The sequence below is a fragment of the Aplysia californica genome, unplaced genomic scaffold (assembly GCF_000002075.1).
Source record: "Aplysia californica isolate F4 #8 unplaced genomic scaffold, AplCal3.0 scaffold00401, whole genome shotgun sequence".
Taxonomy (NCBI): Eukaryota; Metazoa; Mollusca; class Gastropoda; order Aplysiida; family Aplysiidae; genus Aplysia; species Aplysia californica.
In genome coordinates this window covers 671,088-678,738 of record NW_004797671.1, presented here as the reverse complement: position 1 = coordinate 678,738, position 7,651 = coordinate 671,088, and the positions used below count along the sequence as shown (strand labels likewise).

Sequence of the window (7,651 nt, the reverse complement as noted above, 5' to 3'; positions counted from 1 at the left end):
GTTGCTGTTTTTGTTGTTGCTGTTTTTGTTGTTGATGTTTTTGTAGTTGCTGTTTTTGTTGTTGCTGTTTTTTGTTGTTGCTGTTTTTGTTGTTGCTGTTTTTGTTGTTGCTGTTTTTGTTGTTGATGTTTTGTTTTTGTTTGTTTGTTGTTGTTGTTGTTTTGCTGCTGCTGCTGCTGATATCCTCGTGAGTAAAATACCTTCTGCTCTTCTCAAATAAATAGATTCGGTGCTTGTATAACACGACAAGCTGATCTATGAAATATGGCTTTTGTGTCTTTTGTCTGATTTGCCGAATCGACATTAATTTTGCTTATTTTATAGTAGGCTCAGTTGCCAGAACTTTCACTAAAACTTAAAACGTTAGAAATAAAGTCAGCTGCAAGACTGCTGCGTCATAAATCCAAATTATGTTGGCAAGCGTTTAAAATTATCTAACCCCTGAAAATGATCTTTTACTGGACAAAAAGAAAAGGTCATTCTTTGAACAAAAGTGATTAGATTCTATATGTTCCCTTTTCTTACCTTTTGTTTTGAACGATTGGAAATTGAATTTCGAAAAACTATTCTTGAGTACGTGGCACATACCGGTAATGAGACTTACTGCAAGAAAAAAAAAACTTTTTTGGACCCCCCCCTCCTCTTGTATAAGTAAAATGTCCTCCTATAGGTCCTATAGGGCAAGGTGGGTCTGATTACTAAGACCGCGCAATAATGTAACTGTCTCTTTAACCGTTTACACCCACATCTGTTGAGGTGCTGTTATGTGCTTCACCATTGCACTTTGAAGTCTGAAGACCCGAGCTTGATTCCCGAGAGCGGAGAATTTTTACTGAATATCCCTGACTCTCTTTTGAGGTGTTCTATCGCTCTCACCCCGCCCTGGTTGCCTTGGGAACAGCAGCCCCCCTGAATAATCTAAATTCTGTCAAGTGAGGCGTAAAACATATATAATAGAATAGAATATTAACTGGTGTCAACGGTGAGACGGTTAGGCGCTTGGCTGTCGCCGGAGGTTCCCGAATTCCATTCCCGAATGGGGAGAAATAAAATGTTTATTGAGAAATCGTTTGGTCTTTCTCTTGGGATGTTGTATCCCTCTCAGCCCAGGTCTTTCTGCTGGGATGTTGTATTCCTCTCAGGTTGGGTTTTTCTTCTGGGGTGTTGTATCCCTCTCAGTCCGTGTTGGCCTTGACAGGCCGAGTCGCAGTCTGCCTCCTAAACAGGGGCGAAGGCTGACTTGTTTGACAGGGTAATCAAAGTGAGATGGCACCAGAGAGGGCCTGGGGATACTCACACAAGACACAAGAATCTTACTGGCACTGGAGGCGGCAACTCTGAGTTGTGAATGAAAACAAATCCTGAATTCATGTTGTATGCATATTCAACCGCTAAAATAATCGGGAAAGTATTTCATTAAATATTCTAACAAACCTTAAATTTAACTTTAGATTTGAACACACGAACACCAAGGAAAGAAGCAGAGATGTCAGTACTACAATGGCCTGTTATACCACACAGCCGAAACATTTCGGTAGAGCATGCCAATTATTAATTTTTTATTCACATTTGGCTGTTTTTGTGTAGCTTTTTGCAGCCAGGAGCCGGTGTAAAAATCGAGGTCACGATCTGATTATAGGACGTTACAAAGTCGAGGGGAAAAAACAAGCACTTGCAGCAGTCAAGATATTATTAGGAGTTAGTTCCCCCCACATCTGTGAGGTAGACTCGACCAGTGTAATAGCTTACATAATCAGCGCGTGTGGCTACTTATAACTGTGGCTCGAAAGGGGTGAACAGAGTATATGCGGCAATGAAACAGTTTTGACTGCTATGCACATGTTCCCTTCAACTCTATTGGTAGACTCTTCCAGCCTCACTTTAAGCTTACTTAATCAAAGCTTATGACTGCTTATGGAGTGGCCCGATAGGGGCGAACAGGCTATTTCTGTGGCAATGAAACGGGTTTGAAGGTTAGGCATAGTCTATTGTTCATTGGTGATTATGAACGTCTCTTTACATTTAATTTATGAGGTTTACGTCTATGGGTTAATTTGACTGCGACAATTTTTCAAAATTAGGAAGGGAAGCAGTGATTATTTAATTATATAGACGCTTCGCCTCTGCTCCTAAATGACCTAAACTGTTTCGAAGAAGGCGGGGTTTGGGGTTTTTTGTTCTGTTTTTATTTTTGGTAAGTATTTTACCGCGCTTGCAACTGCATAAAGTCTTATGAGCGCGCCAGACACACCAAATATTCTAAGTTGGTAGGATATTTTTATTTTCATCCGGGTGGCGGTCGAAGCTTACTCTTGTAGATTTTTGGACCACCGAGAGATCTTTAACAAGCGCAACTTGCACACGGGACATCCGAGATTTTTCGCCCTTGTCCGAGAAAGCTAGGTGTAGATCGTACCTACTATAAGATCAGGGGTGTAGCTGAAAGATTACAGTAATAAGGAGCCATGGACAAGCAGTAGAAAAGCTGCAGAAAGAGTCAGGAGCCCAGAGGATGGGGCATAGGAAGTGAGGGGGTGGGGGCAGAAAGTGGAGACGAAAGCAAAAGACAGAACATTTTAGAGAGCAGGAAAGGATGTGAATGGAGAAAATTTGAGAGAAAACAGTTTTCCGTCGCAAACCCGGATTCGAACCCGGGGACCATTGAATAAAAGGCGAACAGCTTAACCTTTATGCCACTAGAGTCCCCTATTGATGCGGTAAAAACCACTGTAGTACAAAAAGATAAAGAATGGAAAGAATATTATTATGACTAATTGTTACACTCGGTAGCTTTGTACTGATTCACTTTGATTTGTGCCGTCGCTCGTAGAACGTTTAGATGATGCTGTAGCTTTTATTTGTTGTTGTTGTTGCTGTTAATGTTTGCTGTTGTTGTTGTTGTTGTTGTTGTTGTTGTTGTTTCTGTTGTTGTTTCTGTTGTTGTTGTTGTTGTTGTTGTTTCTGTTGTTGCTGTTGTTGTTGTTGTTGTTTCTGTTGTCGTACTTCGTTATGGTTTTAGTGATTACTTTTTTGTAGATATTCTTGTTGTTTTTGCTGAAGTTTGTTGTTGTTGTGTTGTTGTTGTTGTTGTTGGTGGTGGTGGTGGTGTTGTTTTTGTTGGTGGTGGTGTTTTTGTTGTTGTTGTTGTTGTTGTTGTTGTTGTTGTTGTTGTTGTTGTTGTTGTTGTTAATCCAACAGCTTCCTCTGTCAGTGATTACGATTATATCGGGGATACGTCGGTGTCTGCGGTGATTGTAGTTTATATCCGGATAAGTCGGTAGTGATTATGGATGATATCCGGATAAGTGAAAGTCTGTTGGGATTGCCGTTAATAAGTCGTCATCGTATGAAGACCTCGGTTGTTGTTGGGGTTGGGTTTTGTTTTGTTTTTGTTTTGTTTTATGTGTTGTTGTTTTTTTGGGGGGGGGTTGTTGCTGTTTGTTTTGGTGTAAGATCTGGAAAGTCAATATGATCCGCTTGTTATTCTAAGTTCTTGACCACAATGCTGACGCGGTCTGCGCAAGATAACTTGTGATTATTATCTTATTTAGGTGTTAATTTCTTAATTCAGAAAATGTACGGTATTTAATTCCAGAAATGCACTTCTGTCAACACAGTAATATCAATACAGACATATTGCACGTGCCTCCTCGAAATTAGTTTGAAACTCAAAATCAAAACTGCAGATATCTCCCTTATTTGAAACGTAGGAAGAATGGGGGAGGGGGGGGATAAATTCTGAACCAAATCGTTTTGTGGCTTGTAATTTTCTTCTGTCTTACACATCCATATTATCTTAGTCATTTGATACCTTTGAGTTACAAATTGTATACATTGTATCTGCCCCGTACCTAGTTTTGAGAAATTTGACGTCAAACATTTTGAGTTTCGTAGCTTGTCAAGCTCTTGAAACGACTCCGAATAATCTTACGTCTTTTACAGATCAGATAGAACATTTTGTTTTCTGACCTCATAGTATGAGTAACCCAAAAACGACCTAAAATGTCAGAACTATGTAATTTTCTAAGGTAGGAAATTGGGTGCGGGTGGTTGTAGGGCGCCATCAATGCTTGACGTTGCTTATTTCCTCAACCTCTACTGTTTCTGTCTGTCTATCCTGCTTTTTTTCTAGTGCTAAAATTAATGGGGGGGGGGGTAAGGGAGAGAGAGAGTTGTTGTTAGAGAGAGATAGTTGTTTTTTGGGGGGGGGGGGGGGAGGGGGGATATTGCGTCTATTAGTTTCTCAGTTTTACTACTATGGGGTTGGGGCAAGTTAAATAAACTTATGTTTAGATAAAATCATATCTGGGAGAAATTTTGTATGAAGAAGATACTATCTGGATTAGAAAATGTTTGAATAAGATATTGTTTGGACAAAATGCAGGTTTTGGGAAAGTTACATGAAAAGTCTGCGTTCGAAAGCCGTGGATCTTAATGATTATATTGATACGTTTCGACCACAGCCAATGTTGTGTCCTTTGACATTGAACCCTGACCTCTTGAGGCTACTGTGCCTCTCTGCGTGAACCCCTGAGCGATTCGCGGCTATATTTGGTCGCTTTTAAACACAAGGAGCCAACCCCCAACAAATGCTGTTCTGATCAAATCGAAGGTTACGTTTTTGGACCATTGTTCAGTTTCTTTAAAAGACAAGGAGAGTTTTCTCTATAACCAAGCACATAGACACTAATGAAACCAAACTTCTCCTATAGGTAGGGCAGTGCCCACTTTTGGTGTAGGTCAAGATTTCTGGAAACCCCCGAAATGTGGGTTACCCCGCTTGTCCTTAAAAGCGACCAGTTGGTATACTAAGTTCGAATACTTACACTAAAAGCTGTGATAGATAATGACTTGAAACTTGCGGGTGTGTGGGCGTAGGGGTAGCTAAAATCACGAGACATACTCTGGGTGCTTCTTTTGTTCACGCCAACATATTTGGGGTGGCGTTGTTGTTAGTGCTCTTGTTGTTTTTGTTGTTGTTGTTGTTGTTGCTGTTGCTGTTGCTGTTGTTGTTGTTGTTGTCGTCGCTGTTATTGTTACTGCTGCTGCTGCTGTTGTTGTTATTGTTGTTGTTGTTGTTTTGGTTGGGTTGGTTTTTTTGTTAATCTTGTTGTTATCATAGTTATAGTTATTGGGGTTTTTAAAAAATTGTTTCTACTGTTGCTGTTGTCGTAGCTGCTGTAGCTACCACTGTGTCCGATGATACGAAACTGCCTCTGACAGGTCTACCATATTAGCCTCTCTGAGTGGTTAGTTGGCGGGTGCTCTGGTGTGGTTTGCTTCTTCTTTCCTATCAAACATCTATCGTTCTTGTCTCCCCTTCTTCTTTTTTAAATGTTTGTTACCCTCTTGTAACACCCCTAATCTTCGTGCGCTCATATTATGACCTTATGCGGTTGCGAGCGCCGTAAAACCTCTACTAAAACTAAATCTAAAACTAACCTCTCTGCAATCTGTTGGACATTTCGTTTTTCGGGTTTTGTTTTCGTGTATTCGTTCTTTTTGTTGTTGTTGTTTTGGCTTTGTCTTTACCTTTTGTATGCTTGTGTTTTGTTTGGAAATTCTTCAGTTTAAAAGAAAAAAATAAAAGTTTCGGTAGAAAAGATAGCTTAGTTTTTTTTTACATACTTAAAAAAAAAACCTCAGCAAAAGTCAACAGCTTCCAGACAACCCTGAGCTGTGGCGTCATTACTGTCGATGGTATGTGAGACAGTAGTCTGATATCAACATAACACAATGGGTTAATGTAAGTGGTACTTGATGCTCCTTTGACTTCTAAAATAATGTGGAAAACACGTGCCAGGTACCATTTACACCTTATAATTGTCCTCAGAATACATCTCACTAAGCTGCCCATAAATATGCGCTACGAATTTGAAAAAAAAGAACCAACAAAAGTAAAAAAACAAAACAAAACCCTACTATAAAACAGCAACATGGGAGTATTCCAAATGACAAGACTAAACTAATTTCCCCCTTTTATATAATATATGGCGGGCATGTGAAATCATTGTTTCATCTGCATATTTGCCTGAATTGCTGTAAGTGTGTGTGTGTGTGTGTGTGTGTGTGTGTGTGTGTGTGTGTGTGTGTGTGTGTGTGTGTGTGTGTGTGTGTGTGTGTGTGTGTGTGTGTGTGTGTGTGTGTGTGCTTGCTTTGTTCCTATGTGCTTTGTTCGCGTGTACTTTGTTCGTGTGTGTATCTGACCAATCTGTGATCTTGCCTAGTTGGTGAACAGATCGAAAGGAAATTCCAATGCAATTACTGTTATTTCTGATAGAAGTAGAAGCAAAAAGAATTAATCTTTAATCTCGTAGGGCATTGTGGTAATTTAAACATTGTCTCGTGTGCTAAGCTAGTCAGAGCTTTTGCGATACCCTTTAAGATTAATACATTTTAACAACCTTTTCTTTATATAAAATAAACTAAACTGACCTTTTACCAAACAATACATTCTTAAAATTCGAAATGCCAAAGTTAAGTATTATTTTTTATGTTTAGTTCTTAGGTATCATTATTATGATCATTATCCTTATTCTTATGTTTATTTCTATAATAATAGTAATAATTAATTGTTGTTGTTGTTGTTTTGCAAATACTCTATAGTAAGAAATTAAAAAAAAACATGAGGTATAATTCTTAATAGGTACATTATGCTGTATAATTTATATGTAAAGGAAAGAATATGTCAATAGCATTATTTATTATGTATATAATGTGTATTTTTTTTTAACGAAGTATCATTGCCCTACTAATCATAATTGGACAAATCATGCTGATCTATCCATCACCATAATAACCTCATTACAGTAGAGGTCCTTGACCCCCCAGTTTGTTATCGACTACCATTATTTCATATTTGATTTATTACTATCTGGTTTGACCCTTGGTTTTAATTTTAATTTTAATTTTGAGCCTTTCCTCCAGGATAGAATCTTCTTACCGGGTGCTGTAAATGTGGTGTGTCCATGCGTGTTGTGTGGCACGTCATGGGACTTCTGCTCAATGCTGAAACATCGATGATGAATAATTTATTAATAAATTTGAGGGGTTTTTTTTCTCCTAGTTTTGGGGGGTGGGGTGGGGGTTAAAGCTGTGCGAGACAGGTAATTATTTTCTGTTCATTTTGCTTACTGTCAAGATTTTTTTATATTAAAAAACAGTATTTCATGACAATGACTTGGTGCATAGTTAAGTTCTGTCTTAGTTATAAGAGAATGACACCCCATCCGTCCCCTTCAAAATGGTTTAATTGTCCCTAGCAAAGAGGAGATGTTTTCCTCCTCCTCCCCCCCCACCCCCTTCCCCCTCCTTTTTCAATCCCCCACTTCCCGCCCTCCACGAGTTTGACCTTCAGCTGTTCCGTCTCCCTTCCCCTGCAGGCTTCACCACATCGAGTTCGGACGGCGCGGTCATAGAGCCCATCGTGACCACCTTACCAGCCTCCAACCTCAGCTCCACCTCCAACGCCGCGACAGCCAATCAAAACTTGGAACAACGATCTCTTGCGGGGACTCCAACCAATAGCAGTTCTCCCTCAGCCCCTTCCTCCAATAACCTTGTAGCTGTGAATACGTAGCCCCGCCCCCATTCCCACACACATGGATTTACGATATACTTGGAATCGAGATCACTGGATCAATGTTGAATG

At 39.7% G+C, this 7,651-nt stretch overlaps 1 protein-coding gene across 1 annotated transcript in view; it reads left to right on the top strand.

Moving 5' to 3' along the window:
- Window positions 1-7,405, top strand: part of LOC100533319 (Shaw potassium channel Kv3.1a) — a gene marked incomplete in the record, with an annotated part of 50,179 nt that extends 42,774 nt beyond the window's left edge. The window contains 1 exon segment of the mRNA NM_001204617.1: window positions 7,383-7,405.
- Window positions 7,406-7,651: the final 246 nt, after the last annotated feature.